Source organism: Camelus ferus, chromosome 3 (assembly GCF_009834535.1).
Source record: "Camelus ferus isolate YT-003-E chromosome 3, BCGSAC_Cfer_1.0, whole genome shotgun sequence".
NCBI lineage: Eukaryota > Metazoa > Chordata > Mammalia > Artiodactyla > Camelidae > Camelus > Camelus ferus.
Window position 1 is genome coordinate 103,900,473 of NC_045698.1, and position 20,704 is coordinate 103,921,176.

Genomic DNA, 20,704 nt, shown 5'->3' on the forward strand with positions numbered 1-20,704 from the left:
TAAAGGCAACTTAAAAAGTTCTTTTGGGAAGAACAAAGCTGGAGGCATAATTTTCCAGACTTTAGACTATGCTACAAAGCTGAAATTATCAAAGTAGTGTGGTATTGGCACAAAAACAGACATATAGCTCAATGGAACCGAATAGAACCCAGAAATAAACCCACACACTTAGGTCAATTAATCTATGACAACAAAGGCAAGAACACACAATGGAGAAAAAGTCTCTTCAACAAGTGGTGCTGGGAAAGCTGGACAGCTACATGTAAATCAATTAAATTAGAACCCTCCTTCACACTATATACAAAAATAAACTCAAATGGTTTAAAGACCTACATATAAGACATGACACCGTAAAACTCCTAGAAGAGAACGTAGGCAAAACATTATCTGACATAAATCGTAGCAATGTTTTCTTAGGTTAATCTCCCAAGGCAATGGACATAAAAGCAAAAAAAAAAAAAAAATGAATGGGATCTAATCAAACTTAAAAGCTTTTGCACAGCAAAATAAACCATCAACAAAACAAGAAGACAACCTACAAAATGGGGGAAAATATTTACAAATGATGCAACCACCAAAGGGTTAATATCCAAAATATTCAAACAATTCATACAACTCATTATCAAAATCCAAACAACCCAATCAAAAGGTGGACAAAATACTTAAATAGACATTTCCCCAAAGAAGACATACAGATGGCCAAGAGGCACATGAAAAGATGCTCCACATTGCTAATTATTACAGAAATGCAAATCAAAACCACAATGAGGTATTACTTTACACCAGTCAGAATGGCCATTATCAAAAGGTCTACAAATATTAAAAGCTGTAGAGTATGGAGAAAAGGGAACCTTCCTACACTGTTGATGGGAATATAAATTGGTGCAGTCACTATGGAAAATAGTATAGAGGTTCCTTCAAAAACTAAAAATTGAGCTACCATATGACCTAGCAATCCCACTCCTGGGCATATATCTGGAAAAGATGAAAACTCTAAAAAGATACACCCCAATGTTCATAGCACCATTATTTACAATAACCAAGACATGGAAACAACCTAAGTGTCCATCAACAGATGAATGGATAAAGAAGATGTGGAATATATATATACAATGGAATATTACTCAGCATAAAAAAGAACGAAATACTGTCATTTGCAGCAATATGGATGGACCTAAAGAATACTATACTAAGTGAAGTAAGACAGAGAAAGAAATAGGATATCACTTACATGTGGAATCTAAAAATGAATACAAACACCTATATACAAAACAGAAAGAAACCCCCAGACATAGAAAACAAATTTATGACTACCGAAGGGGAAAGGGAGGGGTGGAGGGATAAATTAGGAGTATAGGATTAAGAGACATAAACTGCTATACATATAAATAAGCAACAAGGATTAACTGTATAGCACAGGGGGTTATGTTCAATATCTTATAATAACCTATAATGGAAAATAGTCCGGAAAAAAATATATATAACTGAATCACTTTGCTATACACCTAAAACTAGCACAATATTGTAAATCAACTATATGTCAATTTTTTAAAGAGACTTCTTGAACCAATAATCTGAGCTTTCACATTAGGAAACCAGGGGAAAAAAAGAGCAAAATAAACCAAAGAAGACAAAAAAAAAAGTTCTTTTTGGTTTGCTTCTTGTCTTATTAACCAAGTAATATATGTCCATTGGAAAAAACCTAGAAAACCTTATCAACAAAAATTTTAAAATAAATAAAATTCGTATATTTCTACCACCTAAACACTTTTTATATTTTTATACTGCCTTCATGTTTTTTTATCTATGCACATGTGAACATATTTTCAACATAGTGTTTTTAAGTCTAGATTTTTCACTGAATGTATTCTAAATGTCTTTCCATGTCATTAAATTTTTAAAATCTGTAATAGTGTTTAAAGAATTTACAGTGCATGCCTCCTGCAATGTTCTTTCACCGTATTTTCACTATATTCCAATCAGTCAAGGCAATTTTATGCAATTTTATTTTTAACAGTTCGCTATTACAAATGAAAGGTTAAATTAATATGCATTTTTGAGCCATCTGCAATTCCCTCACCCCTTCTTGGATTCTAGTCTACTCCTTAGATTGTGCTTCCCTCCCCCCCGCCTCCCCCTACCTCATTTCCCTTGTGGAGATTGCAGGCTAATGGGAAAAATAAGCCAGGTCCATAAATAACTGTAATCACTACTATAGGCAAATGAAAGGACTCTGGATTTCAGAAAGGATTTCTTCCATCAGTTTGCAAATATGCCCACACATCTGATGGCAGAGGAATGAAAAGATCCTTCTAGACACATTTACTTTTTTTTTCCTTTCAAGGGGAGCAACGAGAGAAAAAAAAAGCTGTATCTTTTTCTCTCCTTTTATAGTTTCAAAAAAATCAAGAATGGACAGGACACTAGAGAAAAAAAAAAGAAGAAAGGACAGGAGGCCTGCTCATGTCATATAGCTGGTTGACAGCTGAACAAAGACTAAACCCAGGATTTCTGAATCCCAGTTGTGTGCCCTCACACTGGGTCACACGGGTTCACCCTAAAAAAACTGCAGCTAGAATAAGTGAACTTATTCCATGATAAAGTCTGTGGAAGAAGAGTACTAGTCAAGTCAAGGGGTTCTCTGATTTTACAAGAAATTCTATTGACCTGATATACAACAGTAAAACCTGTCCTGAGAAATAGGAAAGAATGAAAAAGACAATCTCGACTCCTTTCATTTGATGTTTTTCTATCAAGCAGAGATGTGTGCATACTTTGATGAAAATATCACACATATGGCAAGCTGGCTCCCCACATGGCCTCTAAAAAGGGAAATCGTGAAGTGACTTTCTGAACGCGCAAGAGCAAATATTTTATAGGGCAGAGAATGCTCCTGCCTTGGGGGTCTGCTTCCACACGTTCATCATGTTGAGGGGAAAGAGTCCTTGAATATAATCTAATACAGCCCCTTCAATAAACTAGAAAACCTCTTAATAATAACTCTGTCAATCAATCGGTCACCTGGTGCTTGAACATGAGCGCTTATGGATGCAGTATCTGGGCTGAAGCCAAGAAAAAGTAAACTCAATACTTTTATTCATTGGACTGACTAATTAGCCCTGCAGTCTACCACACTGTATGTATGCCTTTTTAGATGTATGGTTTGGAATGAATGAATAACCTTTTTGCTAAACTGAGGCAACATCTCTTTCTTACAAACAGACAAACACATACACTTATACATACTGAAAGAGAACAGTGATGAAAAAGCCAACATTGCTATTACCTTGGGAAGTATTTATCATGACACAAGACTGACAGAAAAATGTGATGACAGTCACAGAGTCATGAACATATTTACAGCTGGAAGGGTCCTTCTTGTAGATATACTAGCCCGAGACTTTCCTTTTACTTAAAAGGAAATAGAGAGTTTAAGAGATCTGCTCGGGCTTTACAGGTTTCTGCCTCAGCGTCACCTGACCGCACAGAGACACAGAGAGTGTACCGATTATTTAATTCAGAGGCTGGAGTACTGATAATCACAGCTCAAAGAGGGAAAAACACCAAGGCGAAGGCAGGCGGAGCAGGATCAATACGCTCATTAAACACTCAGTTACCTTTTCCCCTCCGGATTTATATTTTCCCTTACTTTCTGGGTTACTGTGTATGTATTAAATACAGAAAAAATAATCCTGAAAGAGTCCCTTGGCTGCAACTGGAATCAATGTATCTAACATGTTTTCCAATACTTACTGTGCATGTGGCCTCATTACATTCACACACCAGGGAAGGTTCAAGGGGGAAAAAAACTGCAGGAAGCCATTCATAATTTGCTCTTTAGGATTTAATAGTCATTCCTTACTTCAGTCTTATGGTCTGTTTTCTAATACACATCCAGTACACAGAAATTCAGAGCACAGCAAACTATGCATGCCGCCAAATGACCTCTTCGTGCGGTTTTGTTTTAAAAATCCATATTCTGCATTATTCTAAAAAAAGGCAGTATCAGTGGCTTGCTTCCATGTCACTCTAACATTCCTTTTTAACTTTAAGGCCAGACAGGTTACAGTGTCCTCCCCTACTTTCAGGTGGTAAACTCTATCTTCCATCTTCACAAATTTACTCTTTTTCTTCATTTATGTTTGTTGATTGATGTTCTTCAGTTTTCTTGTATAGATTTTCACATGTTTGATACAGAATTGGCCAATGTTCTTCAGTCCCGATAAAGGCCCCCGTGTCTCTTGGCAAAGTTTCAGCGCCTCAACGCTTACTGCTAACTGTACTGGGATTGAGTCTTACTCATCTTTGTATGTTCCCCACTCTCTACTTCTCCACACATACACCTTAGAAGAACACATTGTAGGTGTTAGAATTATTTTTAAACATAATTTTCCTTTAAAATCAGGACCACAAATGCAAAGAATACGTTTTTGTATGTGGTTTGAAGAATATACCAAAGTTCTCTTTTAATTCAAAATGTTCAAATATATACCTAGTTTCTTCCCCAGGTGATGTCATAAAGAGAAAAATCTAACCTTTGGTTAGTCATTCACATAAGAAATAAGATATCTGGATTATCTTAAGACTCATCAATTAGATGGGTTTGGTCAGGTAGTGTTACAATATACGAGCTAATGTGTAGTATTACAATGTGTAATATAAAGCAACAGGAAATGGTCACTAAAAAGTCATTCACATTCTGTTTTTATTTCTTCAGTAAAGATCAAATATAATTCAGCTAAAATAAAACTCTGTATCTTGATGGCAAATTTACGGTACTTGTTTTTGTTAGAGGCCATGTCCTTTGGCAGCTGAATGGGAAAGCCACAGCATTACGTTTTGGTGGCCACACATTGCATGTTTTATCATTAACTCTTGTTTATAGACCTGTCTCCTTTGCTACTTTATAAGCCTTTTGAGAAGAGGGCTCTGATCTCGTACACCTAGTATAAAGACAAGCACTTAGGAACCACTCCGTAAATCATTTACTAGCTCGTGGAACATTCTCTGCCTTAGTTTCCTCAGCTGAAGGAGTAAGAAGGGGGTACCATGGTACCTACTTCCAAGGCTTACGCTTGTAAAGTGTTCAGAACTCACAGGGCATCCGGCAGGTGCTCATTCGGTGCTGCTCCACAGCACAGCTCTGGGAGGCATCCTTCAGAGTCCTCCCCGGAGCCATGCAACCCCAGACCCTACTGTCAAAGTGTGAACTGTCATCGGCAATAGCATCACTGCCACCGTCATCATTAAAAATTTCACTGCATCTGAACTACACAGAGGGCGGCAAAAGTGTAAGCAGGTCCTTCATGATGGAGATAAACGTGCCTACTTCCTAAAGGGAAAAGGTCAGAATTCTGAAGACTTGGGGGGGGGGGAGGTTGCTCTCTCATTACATAATCCTTGCTTGAGATCTTCAGTGAAAATGAATTATGACTAAGTCACATGGTGGTAAGCTTGGAGTTCTGTCTTATTAACATCGATTCCAGTAAACACTGTGGACTAAAACCACTAGAGGCTGATGAAAATAAGATGATGACTATCCAAATGAAAATAAAATCTTTAGTTTTTAAAGAAATTAGATATTTTGGCACACAAAATATCAATTACAGCTATATATCGTAGGGTTTTCAAACAATTTTGTGAAAGGATCTTCTTTCTCAAAACTTTAGGAGGACATTCAAAGGGGTGTGTGTGTGTGTGTGTGTGTGTGTGTGTGTGTGTGTGTGTGTGTGTGTGTGTGTGTAGAGAGAGCCTGGATCCTAACCTCCCAGTCTTTTCCTTCTCTCTCCAGCTCACAACCAAGGGACACTGTGGTTGTCTATGGAAAACAGTTTGGAACCTCTGATCCACAAAGGGCAAAACTTCTATCTTCCAGAAGCCCTGCAGGGTCACTCTGGATAGTCAACTACCTGATTTCTGAATAATTTAGAAATTTTGATGACCAAATCTTTCATTTAAAAATATTCACCACATTTTGCTAATTAATAAGTAAATTTCATTTTAGTAAATTTGGAAATCATAAAAAAGTCAATGAAGAAATTTCTCATGAAGTTACCACCCGGAATTAATTCCTGCTAATATTTTGACTTGCAGTATTTGGGTCCTTTAAAATATATGTGTGTGTGTGTGTGTGTGTGTGTGTGTGTGTGTGTGTGTGTGTGTGTGTGTGTGTGTGTATAATTCTTCCTTTCTCACAAAATTGGTGTTAAATCCAATCTTTTGATTTTTGACTTTTTTTTTCTATCTGAAAAGACCTATCTTGCATATTTTTCTGTGTTACTGAACCTCTTCTACAAAATACTGGAGCTTTCTTATATTCTATGCTTGGCACAGGCCACAACTGATTTATCATATATACCTCATCTATATGTATGGACAGACAAATCAAGGATTCAGCCTTTTCTCACTCAAACCTGACTTGTCAAAACTGCTATTCACTACAAGCAAAAAAAAAAAAAAAAAGGAAACAAAAAAGTCTTACATTGCATGAATTTAGAACCACAGAAGCGATAAGAACACAGATACTATACTGTCCATAGCATTGAGTTCTGGGATTCATGCTGCTGAGTCTATTGTGCAATTGAGAATTTTTCCCAGAGATGAAATTTCTGTAAAACTGCTCTCTGAATCTTCAGAGAAAAAGAAAATGTTCATAGTTTACAGCATTGTGGTAAATACAGTGTAAAATGTTTTCTTGCTTTTTTATGGCTTGAAAAAAAAAGCAGGAAGGAAAACTAGGTAATTTTCTTTTATTACAATATATTTAATACCTTTCGTTTTAAAAAGGGAACCCTGGATTATATTGTACAAATGCACACAGCTCACCAATGACCTCCTATTGGTTATTTAAACACAAAAATCTCCAAATGGTTTATGTGAAGACTGGGATTCCTTCAGCTCTTTGTTGTCCTTCCTTACTGAGGAAACTGGTTGTGTGGGCTTTGTTCTTGAACGTCACTTTAACAGAGTGTTGCTATCTTTTGGGTCTTGATTAATATTTAACAATAATAATAACATTAAAAATATATTTGTCTTTCTTTTTAATTCTCAGGAGCACAATCAAGTTTTCACTACAAGGGGGAAATAGCTTAGTGTATTAGTTAAGACCATCTTGGAGTCAGGCAGACTTGAGTTCAGAATCTGGTACCATCAGTTATCAGTTAGATAATCTTGACTAAACAGTAAACTGATTTACCTCAATAAATTTGGTTGAGTTATGCATAAAATAGGGATACCATTACCTTCTTCAAAGCGTGTCGGTGCATGTGTGCAATGACTTCAGGGCAATGCTAGCTTCTAGGAAGGGTGGCAAAACAAACACAAACCAACGTCACAACAACAACCAACATTAATGTCAAATGTGTTTTGAAACAAATTTCTCAGAGACTTTTTAACCTGAATTTAGTCCAAAAAGTAGATTAACGTGCCTCATAATCCCTATTTATTATTGTAAACAAAAATTATGTTTGGCTCATCAAATGAAAGATCTATCTTCGGAGAAGAAAAACAGGATTGAATACTGATTCAAGACCATCCTCGTCAACACGTGCACTAATCGTTGAGGCCAGTTAGCTAGAAGCCATCGTGGTCACTTCACAAAAACAAAGACTTCTGCGGAAAACTCTGGTGCTATTTACCTATTCCATCTACATGTTACATATATTAATATTCTATTTAAATTTGGCCCCTTTTCCTTGTAAAAACGGAAGTTCCTTTCGGACGGGGACCAGGGATAATGATGGGAGTCTATGAATGCTTTCTATTTTGAGGACCTTCAGTTAGGCTTCTGTGGTATTGGTGATGATGATAATACACATATGGGAACTATATGTTCTTCCTCCACCCCCCAAAACCCCCATTGATAGCTCTTGGTCTATTTAGTTGTTTCCATACACAACTATACACTCATCGATTGTACATGAAAGGAAGGACTTGGTGAGGACAACCAAGTGGCCTAAGTTACCTTAGTGCCTGAATTAGGACTTAGCATGCAGGTCAGATCATGTCCTAATTCTCTGGCCCTGAATCACATCACTGATGGATCATTTGGTTGTGTGGGGCCACATCTCGTAGAACAAAAAAATTTCGAAGTAAAGAAATCTGGATTTGAATCCCCGATATTTCACTTAGTGGTTATGTAATGCAGGACACAGGTAGGTACTCTGAACTTTACCCGGAGGGTGATTATAAGTGATAGAACATAACATAATGTAATGTAATATAATATAATACAACATAATATATAGTATCTTCTCTACCTATACGCTTGTGAAAACTTAAAGTATCAAAAGTCTTTCATAACTTGTAAAATAAAGTACTAAACACATTACTTACTGTGAAAAATGCCTTTGCTTACTGATTAAGAAAGAGATAAAAAAAAAATTGATGGGGCATAAGAAGAAAAACTTGAAAAGCTGCAAATTATCCAGTTGAAATGTAATTGGGATTGCCCCCAAACCAGATCAACAGCATTAAATTTCATACAGATACCTCATTTTAATCAAATGCTCATCTGCTGTTAAATTCATTTCAGCTTCCATATTAACGAAACCTGAATGTTTCTTTAAAGAACAAAAATCATGCTTAACCAGGAAATTGTATATGGTGTGGTGCAATGAAAATGGGCTAAACAGGGGTCAAAACCCCTACTGTTTCAAAGACCAGAGAGTTAATGTGAATTAACTGGGGGGTGGGGGCATGGGGTGTCGAGGGAGCACATGCTGACGAGCACAGGACCACCAGGAGGAACGTCCATCACTCAACCCCAGATGTGCTGCCATGAGATGTGGGCCTTGTGAGGCCAGATTTTCTTATTTTCTAAGAGGAGGCAAGTATTCAGATATTTTTTGAAATTGTCAAAATTATAAAATTTTGAACAAAAGTGTGTTTTTAAAAATATTGTGCTGGGAGCGTATACTGTTGCTTATAAACACTTTATATATGTTTATAAACGCTCCCTTGAGCTGGGTCCACCCAGCAAGGCTCCAGTTTTCAACCACTGTGCTATAAAATCAGATGGATCTTACTTCAGTCTTAGCTCCCAGCTCACTAACTGAATGGCTTTGGCTAAGAAATTCAACCCACCCAAGCTTCACTTCCCTCTTGCAAAGTGGGAGGCACAATGCCTCTGTTGTGCGGGCTGCAAAAATGGACATGGACGAAAACAGCATAATAAGTACATAATAGGTACTCCAAGAATTTAGCTCTTTTTCTGGAAAAAGAGGAAAGTTAAGTTGCTCTGTTTTCTTTTTTTTATCCTAGTTACATTCAGAGCATGTCAGATATTCTTTTTATTATGAGGGTCAGGGCTACCTCATTTGTTGTTGGAATAAATTGATTTACTTGAAGTATAAACAAAATTCGAAACTCTAGATGTCCCCAATGTTTCTAAAGAATAGAGATAAGTCAGCATCAAGTCTGAAAAAATTTTCAGACTGACCCAAGGGAGAGTGCTTCTTTGCAAAATGCCTGTCTCCTGAACAAAATGCTTTTCTACTATTTCATCAGCTACTGTCCGTCATAAAGAGCCTTTCGTTCGGCAAACACCATTTGAGGACATCAAGAAAGTGGTTAGCGATAGCACCATGTGAACTGGGAATGGATCAATTCTGCTTAGATTACAGTTAAATATACAAAGCTTGGCGTTTCAAAGCAAAGGATTATATAAAATAAATTAAGATACCTGATGTTTTCAAACTACAGAAATGTTAGTGAAAGTTCAGTAAGCAAATGGCCAGTGAATGGCTAGAAAAATTAACCTTGTCTCTTTACCACCTTCCACGGGTCTTGGCTAAGCCATTTAGACTTGATTTCAAAACCCATAGAGTGAAGAGAAAAATACAAAATCACACACCACAGTTAAAAGAGAGTGGACAAGACGTGTAGCTAAACCTGTTCAGATACGAGCATTTGTGTGAATCGGGCATGTTTAAGCATGTGTTTGCAGACTGGGCTCTTTTCAATCTATGGAGGATAAAACCCAGAAGGTCACACAGTCGTGGAAGAATCAATTTCCCTTGTTGCAGGCGGACAGTTTCCTTTCTCTTATTTCAGAGTGTGGCACTGCACCCTGTGGAGCCTCAAATGTGGACAGTCTAGCTGAGAAGAGAACAGGATGGCTAAAATGCTCCTTCTGTGTAAATTAACTAGGGGTAAGGGGTTCCTTGTTAATTCACTTTCTAAAAGCGAGGGTTTATTTTGAATGGTTGCTAATGTTTTAGGCATCTGGCTCAATATCTTGTAAATTCTAAATTGTGTAGACGCTTTTAGTAAACAAAAGGCTTTAAAAATAAAAGTCATAATTCAAATGCTTTCCTTAATACAGCAAAAAATCATATATTCTCTGAAATACAAATTCTGCTTAATTAACTGATTAACAACCACTTAAATTCCTCCTTAGGAGATGCAGGAGACAAAGACTAAGCCAGTGGAGCAGGAGTACTTCCCTCCTCTGGGTCCAGGTAACCTGAGCAGAGCAGACAATGGAGAAATTTCAGTAATGCCAGAGTTCCCATTTTCATAAACGGAATTATCTAAGAAATTCATAAGAAAGCAAGTTTGGGATCTATAATATCTTCAAAACACCTAAGTCCCTCTCTCTGTCTTACCACTGTCAATTAGCAGAATCATTGTCTGTGGCTTATCATATGACTTCAAAGTGTTAATTTTTAATTTCAACTCTCTAGATAGGCTATTGTTATAAAAAAAAATTAGTGTCTTGCAATTCCTTCAATGGCTTTAATGGTTTACTGGTAGAATGACACGATATCCTAGACTTTACAGAATGGTACTCACTTAAAATGTTCTGTCTAGCTGTTTTCATCAGTATTCTTGCATTTAAAAAACAATTTTTGTTTTGGAAAATATGTTCAAATTAGGTACATCTGATCTATGAATAGTTTAAGGCCCTTAAATATGGATCAGTTAGGAGTACGGAGTAAGAGCTCAGCTTACTTTTGGAAGGCACCTCTCTCCACGAAATGTTGCACCAGAAGGAAGAACGTGAGTGAGAAACGCTTGGTTTACATTTTCATTGTGGTTATACTGGGTCACACTTTTCAGAGGAACATTTCCAGTTTGGACCAGAAGGCATGATGAAGATATCACGCTCTTTTCTTCAGCACATGCTCACAAGGCTTTTTTAGAGTCATAATGATTTCAACAAAATTTCCTTCTTGAAAATAATACCAATGAATTTTTTTCTGATGAAAGTGTTAACTAAGCTTAGTCAGATTTGGTTTTCTATCTATATTTTAACTTCAGTTGACTCCAGAACTTCAAGCCCTGTGGTAAATGATCTTGATTTAGATGCCAAATAAAGAAAGGGAACAACAACTTTTTCCCCATACTGAAGTTTCAGTGCATCAGCAGGTCAGGCACCTCTAGAGATGGCTGCCACCAGCAACTTGAAGACACTTCTCTGTGTTTGCCAAGCAGACCCCTCTGCTCCAGGTCACTCTTCACATTTTAATTTCAAAGCTTTCATGAAAGCAAGATTTTTGCCTTAATTTATCTTTTGAGTATCATTATCGCCTCTGTTTCTGTTTCAGCCTAATTCTGGGATACAGGTATGAAGGAATGATTTGTCTATGATAGAATTTAGCAGAGTGTATTTCTAGAAAGCAAAATAGCTTTGAGTGTGTATCATATAATTTGATGCTAAAAAGAATAAAATAATGCCATCTGCAGCAACATGGATGGACCTAGAGATCATCATTCTAAGTGAAGTAAGCCAGAAAGAGAAAGAAAAATACCATATATCATTCATATGTGGGATCTAAAAAAAAAGAAAAAGGAGGACACTAATGAACACATCTGTAAAACAGAAACAGACTCGCAGACATAATAAACAATCTTATGGTTACTCGGGGAAAGCGGGTGGGAAGGGATAAATTTGGGAGTTTGAGATTTGCAAATGTTAACTACTATATATAAAAATAGATTAAAAAAACCAAATTTCTTCACTGTAGCACAGGGAATTATATTCAGAGCCTTGTAATAACTTTTAATGAAAAAGAATATGAAAACAAATATATGTATATATATGCATGACTGGGGCATTATGCTGTACACCAGAGATTGATGCACTGTAACTGACTACTTCAATTAAAAAAAGATAATTAAATTACTAACTTAGTTTAATAAATTACAGTGAAAACAAAGGTACTCCCTTAATAGTGTCATTATTTCTGACTTGCAATTCAGTTTTGAAAGGGAATCAGTGGAGCCACAGAAATGTCCATAGCTTCTTATTTATGTCATAGCACATAGTGAACAATTTTTAACGATGGATTGTTAAATGCTGTGATTTGTTACCTTTAAGAATTCGCTTTTCCTTTGTCAAAATCTTAAAATCCCGAGAATATCACCTTTATGAATACAATCCATTTTGGTTTTACAGGCAAAATAAAAGGATGAGAGTCACAGTGTAAAGAACGCCTGGTGGAAAGCCCTTCTACAGTCGGAGGCCAGAGGTCCTTCAGGGGGCCATCCATTTATTCGCTCGTTCAACCAGCCTTTATTGAGTACATATGTTGTACCAAGGCAACCAGTATTAATTAACAGTTTCATTTTCTGCCCTCAGAGAGCTTACCATCTGGCGAAGGGTAGGGGAAATCAAGTAAGCAAATAAACAGCTTTATAATCACAACTTCAACAAATGCTACGAAGGAAACACAGAGGGTCCAGAGAGTAACAGTGGAGATGTACTTAAGGAAACCTCTCCAAGGAGTTATAGTCAAAGCTCAAACTTAAAGTGTAAGAAGAATCCAGCCACTCACATTTTAAAAGGGGAAGAGTCAGATGACTGGTCTTTCATTTAAAAACTATCTACAGGGTTAAGAAATACACCGATGCCAAAAATGTATCTCAGTTTAGTTTGAGAAGTGATATGACAGTTAATGTATGTTATTTAAATGTTTTCATGAAGGATTCAAGTTGGTCACAGAGGTTAAGACTACAGGATGCCACTACTGTACTGAGGAAAAATAACATGAATCTGGAAGAGATTTGGTTTGGTTTCATTTTTTTAATTTCCGCTTTACGTGCACCTGGTGAAATTCCTAGTGACTCAAACACTGACTTGGGCTTAAAACTCATACATTATCAGCAGACAAGGGATGACCAAGGTTAATTTAATGCCCATTGTGAGACGGAGAGTCAGCTCAGAATTACAGATCTCATATTTCCTGGAAATAATGTTTGACTCCTAGCTGCTGTAAATCAAGCGAGATCTACTGTATCATGAGAAGTATTTTAAAGCAAAGTGTAAAGACCCCAAAGTGAGGAAAAAATATCTTGAATCATCAAGAAAAATGCACCCTGAGATTAAAAATTTAGCAGAGACATATTGCATTAACATGGGAAGATGGCCACCTTACATAAAGTAAAAGAACTATAAAACAATGCTTAGAGTATGGGCCCATTTATGAAACTGTACATCTGAGTTGTTTATACTGGCATATAGGGAAAAAAATCTAGACAGAAATATTCCAAAGTGCTAACAGTAATGATTTCTTGATGGTAGGTTTCTGGGTGATTTGCTTTTTATACATTTCTGCACTTTTTTCTCCCCTCACAATGAGGATATATATTTTTTCAATGTAAAAAAAAAAATTACAAGAAAATTTAATTGTACTGGTGAATATTGATTTAAAGTAAAAAATGTTTGATGGATCTCGCTTGTACTGCAAGCTAACTATTTATAAAGGACATTTCACAAATGTGGAATAATAGTTCAGTTGGCATGATTTGCTCTTTGGCCAGCACTGAATTACCAGTCAGACAAGGTACGTGCCTACAGTGTCAGTAAAGAAAGGGAGACACCAAACAGTTAGAATATTTTGGAGAAAAGTATTTGATTCTTGATATTTCAAAAAAGTATAAAAGTATGTGTCCAAGGAGAATATCAGAAAGTTGTTGAACTGATGTATACTTATTTATGATTTGATATCATTTAAATTTTTAAGAACATGTAGGTAGAAGGATGCTTAGGACATACTGGTAGGAGGTATGGCTAACTTTTTTCAAGGTCTAGGACCTAAAGGAATTAATTTGGTCCTAACCACAGAAAAAAAATTGTGTTACTTCCCAACTTGTATGTCATTAAAAATAGAAATACTTAGCCATGAAATTAGTGCACATCAGTCCAAGAAGGTTTCGATTTTCCCCAGATAAATGTCTTTACGCTTTTGTGAAGTATCATAAATTCCAAATTTTCCCAAAATAATTTTTGTGTCTACCTTTTTTTTGGCTGACACCTAAAGAATACACTTAGTCTATCTGGCAATTCAATACCCCCAAAGAACACATCATGGCACTTGAAATATTCAAATAAAAATCCAATTAAAGATGCGCTACATTTAATGCAGATTTACTGTATTAGATATTTTAAAATTCAAATCAACAAGATAATTTGATAACTTTTCTAGTATGGCAGATTTGGGCTAATGAGATGTGAAATTCAGGCCCAGTTAGACTATTTACCAGTCCCAAACTTGGACAAGGCTAACCTCTCTGAGACTCTTTCCACTTATTTAAAATCATTATGGTGACACTAGCTTTACTGGCATGATAGAATTTAGGGGAATATAATATGAAAAGTAAAGAATGTAAAATGACTTGGAGACCCACAAAAGATTATATCAAGGTAAGGTATAATGATGGTGCAGATTAGAACCATATTGTTCTTGTCATTAAGTATTTCACGAGTGTATATCCTGTATCCTCCCTACCAAGGAAGTTCTACGTTGCTAGCATACGCACATTGTGCTGGTCATGTAAGAGGTCTACAAATAGGTGTTTTTCAATTATTAATTCACAATGTTTGAAACTCATTTTCACTTGGTAGAATAACAGTTGGGATGTGCAAATACAGGGAACTGTAACTGAACTCTCAGAGTAACACCAAGTATAAATCTAGTTTATTTCAGGAAAAACCAATCGAGTAATTTAAGTTGAAACTTCCAAGATAAATCTGGTTTTCTTTTAGGTTCCAACCATGGAAAACAAAGCAACAATCTTTTTATGAATCTATGAGAAATGTAAACAGTTTTGACACTCTAGATATTTTCCAACCACCCTGATGGACTTGAGAAGGATGTATGTAAAATTGAAATATGTTATGAGGTCACTTGAAGAAATAAGGAACATCCTACCACGAAGTGTGGTTCATTCCAACTAAAACAAGTTTTCCTAAAGTTTAAATACCAGTCAAAATATTTAATATGCCAACAAGAATGACATTTTCAAGATAGCATTTGAGAAAAAGATAATTAAATGTGTTTGTTGTTAAACAGCACATTTAAATAATACGTATGTATCATGCATATATTTTGCTTTCTTCTGACATCAAAGTGATGGCTCTTGTATTATTTTGTATCTAGACCCCACTAAGCCTCATTTCAGTTTTCAAAATAGCCACACAAAAGGCAGTAATTTTAATATGGCTATTAGGCATCAAATTCCTTTAAGTTGCTGAGAAAGGATTCTTACGAAGAGGAAAACGTTCAATTCCCTGCATCCTGACAACATATACATTCCTCTAAGCAGATGGTCAATTGATTTCTTTAAAAATATCCAGATTCTGTAATTTAGAAGCTCATTATAAAATGGAGTCTTACTGTCCCAGGTCTAGAAGCACTGAATGTTAAACAACTAAAGCACACTCTTACATGGACAGTCTACTCTAGAAAAAGCCAGAGAAGTTCTTAAGAAAGAATCCAGTCCATCCCAAATAAATGCATGTTTACGGCATACTTTTACAGGTTTTGATGAAAAAAAGATGCACTGCCTTATCTGGTTACACAGTTGACAATTCAGATTTGCTCTCAGAAAGTTCTACATTTTGTATTTCTAATCTTCATTCTTTATAATGAAGTTGAAGCCCACTGACCCTATTTTAGGTCCCCAAAATAGCAAGAAGCAATGCCCTATGTAAAATCCTCAGCTCTTTGAAGCAAATGATTGTCATCTCTCAGTTTTCTCTTCTTCAAGTGAAATGATCCTGGTTTCTTTATCTCTTCTCAGAGAGTTCAACTTGTGGTCCTTTAAACATAGTTCACTTTCTGTGGGCCATCAGCAAAGGTTATATAATTGTCTCAAGTTGTAGAATCAAAAACCAGACCCGTATTCCCACCAGGGTCTGACCACACAGCTGAAACATGCTACTCATAGTCAGCTCTATGCCCATGACTTAGTGATTTGCCTCTGCTCAAACTGTACCAACCTCACCTATAAAACCACATCCTAATGAAAACTCAACACAAAGGAAATAAAACAAAGCCCAAGATACCTGTGTTCATTGCATGAAACAGGGTCAACTATGACATCTCTTGATTTCTTAAAGCTTACTATAGATATATCTGAAATTTTAATTTGTCCAAGTCAAAAGTTATCATTAAAGATTCAGTACACAGCGTGTTACAAAATTTTGGATATGACATACAAGCCCAGTACCTCTTCCCCTACGCTACTTTATGGAGTTGTTACAATAAGGCACACGGTAGCAGGACTTGACAGAGTTGTGAATCTATGTAATATATGACATGCCATGAGCATATTAAATCCATTCCTCCCATTAAGCCCACTGAGGAGCCTTCCCATATAGAAACCAAACAGGACATTTATTCTCAGAGAAATTAAACTGTAAACCTGATTCAAATAAATGAAGAGGGGCAGTGTGTAAAATCAAATGCATTATTTTCACATTTTCTATATCCCAGCAGCAAAGATATGGTTCTATTTACTATATCCCAGCAGCAGAGATATAGTTACATTTACTATATTCCAGGAGCAGGGGTAAGATAAAATGCAAGATGAAAACAAAAATGCTGTTATTTTACATTGTAAAAAGTGTTTGCACTGACAGTGATACTGTTAAAGAGAGAGATGGATACAAACAGTCCATACGATGAATGTAGTATTACCAACAGTTTTACCTGCAAGGATGTTTCTGGCTTTGATTCAATGAAATCCCTTATCCTGGGAGGTAATGGAGCCCTTTACCCTACTCACCTCAGTCATCTTCAGTACACTGAGCTGCCTTAAAGCTGTGACACAGTAAAAGGTCAAGCAGATCCCACTAAGCATTTGCAAACTACAATAGCCCCCCCATTTTGCCTACCAGCCACACATTCACCCGCTTAGCTTTGCTCACTCTCTTGTTTCATTTCACTTCATTGTATAAGCAGGCTGATTTGGAGATGGCTAGGGTACTTGGGAACATGTAGATTTTCAAAATAATCCCACTTTCCTACTTAACCACCTAGGTTAAAGAGGCAGACCCATGATACAACATTTGCGGGAACTGTAAAATGGTGCCTGGATACTGAAGGAATGAACAGCAAACAGCAGCACTATGAAATAAAAGGAATGCATTTCACCTTCCAGCTCATCTGTGCTTCCTGGGACACAAGGCACAAACAAGAAAGGCCTGGGGTAGAATTTCAAGAAAACTGATTTGTTTCAGCATTTATTTGGCAAGACGCTGGACACAAAATGATACCACAAGGCACCTCCCTTTCCTATCATTGTAAATTCAGGGCTCTCAAATCACCCCCCACAAATCCAATTAAAAATAAAGAAAAGAGGCAGGCTATGAATTCACATCTAGAGCTATGGTACAGATTGTTCTAATTGGTCACAATGAAACTAAGGGACAATAACAAGAATAAATCTTGCATTAATCCAGATGAAGCCAATGAATAATAATACAAACCAGAAGCATAGTTTCAAAAATATGCAATTACCTCTAAGCATGCAAGGACATTTATAACCCATTAAAATGATTGCAAAGCACACTCTGCATATAAATATGTTTCATAAATGCACTATCAGTGCTAAGTGACATGAGTGTATGTATGATATGCACATCCACAGGGTATTCATTTGTATATTCACCATAGAATCTGTGTACCACAACACGGCAAATGGTTTCTCAACAAAAGTGCGTTAGAGTATGAAACAGAATGCTAAATTCTGGGGCCACCGCTTCTCAGCAATGAAGGAAATAAGCAAAATCACCTTATAATCAGGCCAAGAAGCTTAGGGGGGCACCAAATGTGTTTCTGAGGAAGGCCCAACCCTATATGTGAGAGCTACAAATGAAATGATCCCTTTCAATAACACCCATTTCTTGTGAGCTCTTTTTCCATCCTCCGATTCTGTTGCTAAGCTTGGAAGGAAAGGAACCCAAGGGCTCCGTCTGCATTCTGAGCCAGTTCGAGATAAAGCCAGAATACCATTTTTTTAAAAACAACACAAGCAGATGCCTTCTTACTTCTCTCTTGCTGGCAACCTTCCTCTCTCTCATCCCCATCACTGTCTCCACATCTTCCTCTCCTCTGAGGGAGTCATTGTTCACGTGCAGGCCACAAATGCACACACAGGTCATTTAACCGTCAGCTAAACCGAGAGGATAAACCCGCTCTCTGCTACTTACCATGCTGAGACCCGGAGAAGCTGTTGAAAGGAGGGAGAGATGCAAACTGAATCCATTTTCCTTGCGACCGAGTCGGATGCAGCCTCCGAACCCAACATCAGCAGCGGCTGCCGGGATTTTTTTCCCCTCCCTCTCTGGTTGGCGATGGTGCGAAGAGGAACCACCCTTCCAGACCCACTAGAGTATCAGCAGAAGCAGCAGCATCACCACTTGGCCTCCTCCCTCTCGGAGGATGGGGTGAGCTCAGAAGCAGCCAGGAACTTGCAGCAGACACCTCCTCTGGCTCCTCCTCTCCTACCCCCTCCCCCAAAGCCCCACCCCTGCTGCGGTAGAGGCTGCCTGCCCTGGCAGCTGCTGGTTGTCACGACAACGACCAATGGTAAGCGACCAGACTAAGGGGGAGGGGAGATGGGTGAAAAGAGCTGCAGGGGCTGGAAGGGAGTGAATTTGTGCCGCTGCCCTCTGAGATGCTCTGGGTCTCTCCCACTCTGGACTCCAGGTCTTTAAAAAATGGGGCATGGGTCCATAGCCATGAGAAGAGAATAATTCCAATTTAATAAAAATCTAGACTGAACCATACAGAACATTAACAGAACATAAACTATTGTGTTCATTTTCTATGGTTTCCCAATACAATGTATTAAATTTGCAATCAGAAAAACTAATAACAAATATGGAGAAAGTTATGTCGTGTAATAGATTATTATCACTCCATTTATGTTTGTCCTTTATAGCATCTTTTACTCAGTGCCACTCAAGGTTGTTAACAAGGGAAATGAGTAGCTGGACTTCACAATAAAGAGAGTCCGTTTGATTCCTTGGCTCTACTCTGTGCTTGTTTTTCTCAGGTGAGTCACTTGGTTTTACTTACTGCTTTTCCAGCTCCCCCTCTGAAGAAGTCCAGAGTTGTTTGGCACTCCTCTGTGGAAAAGGAAGCTGGAACAGAGGAAAGAGAAATTCCTTGAGTTCCAAATCTTTTTAGTGTCAAACTCCTGGAGTGTTCAGTTTTCTGCAGGAAATTCTATGCCATTTCATGAATGCCCTGTAGGAGACCCCAAGCCAGCTGGTAGTCAGGATGGTAGGTAGGAAAAAAGGATGTGAAACCAGCAGTATTGAGTTCTTGATGAGTTCTGTTTCTGACTATAAATTATAAATGACAATAGTGTTTATCTCAGGCAGTCGTTGTAAAGATCGAATGAGATAATGCACTAAAAGCACTTGGCATGTAGTTAGCATACAATAAATGTTAAAACTACTATTATTAGTAGTGGCGATAGTACATTATAGCCACTTCTTAATCCTAGGGACTAAAGGAACAGCATGGCAATTTCAGACACAGGAAAAAATTCAGGTGAGAAACCACTTAAGACATGATAGCTATGATGATAGTGATGGTGATGATGGCAATGACAATGATGACAAAGACAGCGAGGCCCTGAGAGATTAAAATTTCTCTAAAATGTGATAATTGCATATGTTGTAAATCTTAAAGGAATTAAATAAATTTCTCAAGTCCACATAGCTTAAACATGGAAGAGCCAGAATTAAAATTCTGATGCTTCGAACATCAGCATTTGCTCTCCTGACCATTACATTTTCTGCCACTCCTTCATGGACCCAAGATCCTCATTCTTCTCAACCCGGTAAGTACAGAGTTCAGAGTCAGACAGCCTGAGCTTGATTTGCTCCAGGTATAACCGGGGACATGTTAATTAACTTCCCTGAAGCTATGTTTTTTTCTCTGTGAAATGGAAAGAATCAGATAAACTCACAGAGTCATTGTGAAAATCAAATATGATGAAATAGGATGATGCAAGCAGAGCATTAGCACAGTGTCCAGCACATAGTAAGTGTTCAATAAATGTTAGCTGTGATTGTGTTACACATTCTTAAGTCATTACCATGAAAATGTGAGAGGACTTTTTCCTGCATGGGCTCACACTTGATGCCAAGGCCTCATTCTAATAGAGCTGGTCAAAGAAAGGGGTTGCAACTCACCCTCAGCCCTTGGCGTTGAGTCCTCTCCCAGGGGACGCCTGCATCCTGCTCTGTGTGCCTAGTGCCCCTGGCCCCCACCAGCATCTGAACAATCACACAGTCCACACGCACCTCCACGTCAGCATCATGGAGGTGTAGTCGTGTAATATAAAGGAATGGGCGGTGATAGTCTAGCTTCTTTTGCGTTCTCTGTATTTCATCTTCTGCTGTCTCCACAAAAATGGTCATGTAACCAAGCAGAGAGGAAAAACTATAGGTGACAGAATC

The 20,704-nt window shown here is 37.5% G+C and overlaps 1 protein-coding gene across 4 annotated transcripts in view; it reads right to left on the minus strand.

The window, feature by feature from the left end:
* The window catches only part of JAKMIP2 (janus kinase and microtubule interacting protein 2), a 158,151-nt gene extending 139,453 nt beyond the window's left edge, over positions 1–18,698 (minus strand). For all 4 annotated transcript variants that reach the window (XM_032477050.1, XM_006191585.3, XM_006191584.3 and 1 more), the window contains exon 1: positions 18,440–18,698. The gene's annotated coding sequence lies outside the window, so the exon portion shown is untranslated. The remainder of the gene's footprint in view (positions 1–18,439) is intronic.
* Between the last annotated feature and the right edge of the window lie 2,006 nt (positions 18,699–20,704).